Here is a 5,467-nt window from a genome sequence, read left to right as displayed (position 1 = left end):
TCCAAATAATCACAGTAATCATATAAATCATAAACAGATTAATATTGCCTATTAAAAGATAGACACTCAGACTACACTTAAATATCCAGATATGTGCAGTTTACAAGAAGCACACCAAACATAACGATACAGTTGGAAAATAATTAGAGAGAAAAAGATATACCAGGTTATCAGTTAGAAAACTTTCATTACAATTATTGAAAAGTCAACTCAAATTGGTTAACAATAAAGTAGATTTATTAGCTCAGATAAGCAGAAACTCCAGAGGCAGGATCAGGTTGATTCAGCAACCATGTCATCAAGGATCCAGTATCTTCCCATCTCTGCTCTCTCTTCCATAGTTATCAGCTTTATTCTAAGGCTGGCTTCCCACTGGGAGGAAAACGGCTACAAGATTTCTAGGCTCCATGTCACATATCCCACCAAGAAAAGCCAAGGCAATTCTAAAGAAGAAGAACAAAAGGGTAGGGGACACGACTTAACCAACAGGCTATAAAGACTTATTATAAAGTTGTAGTAATGAAAATAGGGTAGTATTTGTACAGTAACAAAAAATAGACCAAATTAACTGACCAGACAGTCTGGAAACTACATCTATACGGTGTTGGGACAATGGCTTTCCAAGAAAAGAATAAATTAGGTTTCTATCTTATGCACAAAAATAAATTCCAGATAAATTAAGGTCTAAATATTAAAAATAAAACTTTTAAGCTATTAGAAAAAAATGAGAATATCTTTACAACAGCAGATAAGAGAAAGCTTATAAGACATAAAAAGAAGAAACCATCTAAAAATTAATAGATTTGATGATATCAAAATCAAAATATTTTATGCCAAAAAAGTGACAGAAGTCATTTGCAACATGTAACAGCAAAAAAAAGTGGTTACTGGAGTATATAAAGACCTTCTACAACTCAATAAGAAGAAGACATTCAGCCCAATAGAAAGCAGAGTAAGAGAGACGAAGGGGTAGTCATAGAAGAGGAAGCCCAACTGGTCAATGAACACAAGAGAAGATGCTCAGCTTCCCCAGCACTCAAGGAAAACAAACTGAAACATGATCATACTGTTTCAGTTCCCGTGTTTCGGAAAGAATTCAAAAGTCTAATACTAATCCTTGTGCGACTATGAGAGAATGGGAACATATACGCTGCTGGTTGGGGGGAAAAATTAGCACAGCCATTGGGGGGACAGCTTTACAGTTTCCATTAAAATTGAAAAATGCACATACTAAATGACCCAGCAAATTCCCAAAGTATTGACCCTAGAGAACCTCTTCTATGTGGTCACAGAGCCACCTCAGCATTGTTGTAATAATGAAAAAAAATTTAAACATCCTAAATTTCCATCAAAACTATAATGAATAAAGTAAAAGTGGTATATACTAATTAGCAGCAGTGAAAATGAATGAACTAAATCTGTATGTCTCAATATGAACAGATCCCCCAAACCCTACACTGAGGGAAAAAAAGCAAAATGGCAGAAAGATGTAAAAAGTGCGATATTATTTATTTATACTATTACATAAATTTTTTAAAATACAAAAGACAATACTTTACATTGCTTGTAGGCACATGTATATGTTATAAACATTTTTTAGGTGGACAAGAAGGAACATATCAAATTTATGACAATAATTTCCTCAGGAAGGGGAAGGAGAGAAATAGGATTGGGTAATGATAAATGTGAGATTCGATTTCATGGGGGATTTTTCTTTCTACAGCTCCCTGTGGGAGCAGCCTGAGGCTGGGGCTTCAGATTTCACACTGCTGGGCTTCTTCCCCTTCTCCCATCTGCTTCTCCCACTCCCTTACCAATTTCTTCTGGGAGAACTTCCTAATAAGCCACGGCATGTGAATCTTCATCCAGGGTCTGCTACTGGGGAGCCTGTCTTAGGACGGTGATCGAAGGCATCAAGTCTCTCCCCTAATCCTCCAGCTGGTCTCTCTTTGGTAGGCTGAAAAATGGTCCCTCCAAAGATATCAACATCCTGGAACCTGTGAATGTTACCTTAAATGGCAAAAAAGAGTCTTTGCAGATGTGATTAAAGATCATGAGATGGGGAAACTATCCTGGATTATCTGGATGGGCCCTAAATGCATCACACCTATCCTTATAAGAGGGAGGCAGAAGGAGATTTGACCACACACGGGCAGAGGAGAAGGTCAGGTGAAGACACATCAGGGAGAGAGATTGGAAGATGCCAGCCTTGAAGACTGGAGTGATGGGGCCACAACCCAAGGAATGCTGGCAGCCACCGGAAGCTGGAAGAGGCAAGGAACAGATTCTCCCCTAGAGACTCCAGTGGAGGCCACAGCCCTGTTGACACCTTGATTTTGGACTTCTGGCCTGCAGAACTGTGACAGGATAAGTTCTGTTGTTTTAAGCCACCCACTTTACGGTGATTTGTTAAAGCAGCCAGAGGAAATGAATACACCCTCCTATTAATAAAAGCTATACCTCCATCATGCTTACCATGTTCCAGGCCTGTGCTAAACTTTTTACACTAATTATCTAATTTAAGCCTCAAAATAACTCTCTGGGTAATTTAGAGATGAGTAAACTGAGGCTTGAAGAGGTAAAATGACTTGCCCAGGGTCACAGAGTCAGGATTCAGACACAGGCAGGCTGACTCCTGAGTCATCCTTCTCTACACACACTGTGTCCCATCTTCCAAGTTGAGGTGGCCCAGCAGGGATGGTTATTAAGCAGAGAAGGAAAGGGAGGTATGTCCACCTGCTGCTGTGTGTCTGGCCCCCAGGAAAAAGTGTTATAAACCTGGATACAGACACCTCTCCATCCGCCAGCCCCCCACCCACCAATTCCAAGGAAAGGCAGCCTGGGGTCTGGCTGGTAGGCAGCCCTCTCTGCCAGTACCGAGCAGGGTGGGTGGACAGGCAGCTGAGCAGATGGAGGGAGACAGGTGCTGACTGTGCTGAGGGCATGTTCAGGAAAATGTCACTCCCCATCCCAGCCCCTGTGTCTAAACGTCACCAGACACTAGAATCTTCCCACAAGAGTGGCTCATTACAGAAAAGAAAAGAAAAAAAAGAAATAGCCCAAACCACTCCTCACCTGAGAGCTGCATTCAACAAAGGAAAATTAAACTCTTAAGGAAGCAGGTGCTTCTTGGCTGGGAGGATGCCAAGGGGGCCCAGGAACGCCATCAGTCCTCAGGACTCCATTAGCTTCCCTTTGAGGCACTGGGGTCTTTGTTGATCTCTTCTCCGGCTGAGAAAGAGGGCCCTGTGTTTTGATCCCCTCCATCTACCTGCCAGGGTCCTTCACTGAGAAATGTCACGTCTGCCACCACTCACACCGCTGCCTCGGCTCACAGACCCACTGTTCAGCTGTGGCCTAGGCCGTGTTGCCATGGCAGAACCTCCTAACACTCACTCAGCCTTGACCGTGGTCTCCAGATACACCGCACATATTCTCTGGGCACAACTCCCACCAGAGAAAAATCAGACACAGCCCCTACCTTGAAAGAACTCAAGACTAGTGATTTACCCCCTCACAGCCTGTCCCCCTGCTGTCCTGCTCTGAAGCAGCTGGAGGCTGGGAGGCTCAGGCCTTACCCAAGGAGTCTACTCAAAGTCTCAGCTGATCTGGAATTCGCTGGGAGCCAGAGGATGGTGCTCACCTGTTCTCCTGCTTCCTTCAGGTTGGTGCAGAGCCCCGTCTCCCTCCTTGCCTTCTCTCCACCTTTGCTCCCCTCCCCACACCATAGTGCCATGCTTCATCCTGCAGCTGTCCCGTGCACTCTGCCCAGCAAGCCCCACTTGTCCTAGGTCTTTACTTTTCTCTGAGCTAAAGAGATCTCTGTCTTGCTAATACTGACTGCCTTTCAAAGCCTAATTATGAAGCTAAATTATCACTCCCATAAGGGGCAGGAGAGAGGGGAGGCAAATGGACATGGGGTGGAGAGGACCAAGAGTTTCTTCTTGTCTCTTGGTGCAGAGATTAAAGGACTAAAGGGGGCATTATAGGGAAACTGAGGCTCAGAACGGTCCACTAAGCTGCCTAAAGCCACACACTTATTAGTGGTGGAGCTGAGACCCTACCGTTGACTTTCTCAGAAAGTGGGTAAGGATAAGAAACGGGTTGTGGGCACATCAACCAGGCTGGGCAGAGCCTGCCCCAGGTTGTTCACAGTGTTCAACACCCCCTCCCTGGCCCCAGGCAGCACCCCACAGAGAGCCTAGAATCACACCCCCTGTGAAAGCAGACAGGCACTCGGAAGGCTGGTCAGGGAGGGCCGCGGAGTTGCCCCAGGACACGCATGCGCTATGCTCCTGCCATAGAACTCATTTCAGCATAGCACATACTCACGAAGGCCTGCTCTGCCCGGGAAGGGTACCAGTCCCTGAGAAGGACACACAGAGATCAGGGCTGTCCCTCACCTCCAGGAGTTCACAGCCTTCTGAAGGAGATGGACTGCTGCTCTGGAGGCGGCACCAAGCAGATCGCCTCAAGTGAGACCTCTGGGTCAGTTATGAAGTCACTGGCTCTGCGCTGGCTCGAGCTGGGAGTCTGCACGCACATTTCCGCTTTACCAGCTGGCTCTGTGTTAGGCTCTGCCGACAGGGGGCGCTAGGAGCAGACTACAGGCTGGAGGAGGGAGCCCGGGCTCGCTCTTTCCTGTTTGTTCCCCGTCTGCTTCCTGTGGGCTTCCTGTTTCTGTGAGCACGATCCCAGCAACCGTTCTTCTGGCTTGCCGCAGGCAATGCCAGACTGAAGCAGCAGCCGAGTCCAGTTCGCAGCTTTTCCAACTCTCGCAGAAACAGTGTCACCCCAGCCTGGCCCCCAAGAGACGCTGTCAACAGCCTGCTGGCACCCCTGCTCAGAGGTCTGGGTCCCAGGCACATGGGCCCTCCCTCCTCTGAAGTCTGAGTTTCAGCTCCACAGGGCTCCTGCTCTGTGTTTCTGCATTTTTTCCCTTTGCTCCCTCAGCCAGAGGAATGGCGGCTGCTGCCTGCAGTTGCTACCTCTGTTCCTCCTGAGGGGTCTCCTTTTACCCTTCAGTTACCCAGTTACACCTTTATGCCTAACAGTTCTTTCTATTAAATTCTCTCTGTTCTCGGTATTGGACACTGACTGATAGACTATCTTCAGCGGATACCTACTGTTTTGATCTCTCTCACAGTATCCCTCTGATCCCTCTCTGATAACAACATCCCCCACATTTACAAAACTGCTCCTCCCACAGGACCCATTCCATATGATTCTATTTGACTGCCAATGGCAGTGCCCTGCTGCCCTAACCTGGCCTGGATGTGGTGTTGGTCCCAGAGGTGGGCAGGTGGCCTAAGACAGCCAATTAGAGCCTTCCCCTGGGACTTTATACACTGAAGTCTTTTTTCCAAGGTCATTGCTGGGGTGGTTTAAACTGAGTTGTCTGCAGCCATGCCTCTCCCTTCCCCCACCCCACCCTCATGTAATCCTATCTGTAATACAAAAGAACAAA

At 46.8% G+C, this 5,467-nt stretch overlaps 1 long non-coding RNA gene across 1 annotated transcript; it reads right to left on the bottom strand.

Annotated features, from left to right (window-relative positions):
• Positions 1–219: 219 nt before the first annotated feature.
• Positions 220–4,544, bottom strand: LOC147915159 (uncharacterized). The gene is made up of 4 exons (XR_015554387.1): positions 4,404–4,544; positions 3,076–3,231; positions 1,815–2,010; positions 220–443 (listed from the first exon to the last, which is right to left on the bottom strand). It is a non-coding gene; the product is annotated as an uncharacterized LOC147915159 (long non-coding RNA).
• Between the last annotated feature and the right edge of the window lie 923 nt (positions 4,545–5,467).

The sequence above is a fragment of the Ceratotherium simum genome, chromosome 15 (genome assembly GCF_057802395.1).
Source record: "Ceratotherium simum simum isolate JZ-2026a chromosome 15, ASM5780239v1, whole genome shotgun sequence".
In the NCBI taxonomy this organism is placed as follows: Eukaryota; Metazoa; Chordata; class Mammalia; order Perissodactyla; family Rhinocerotidae; genus Ceratotherium; species Ceratotherium simum.
The sequence above is the reverse complement of the archived record's forward strand: the minus strand, read 5'-3'. Positions and strand labels throughout refer to the sequence as shown.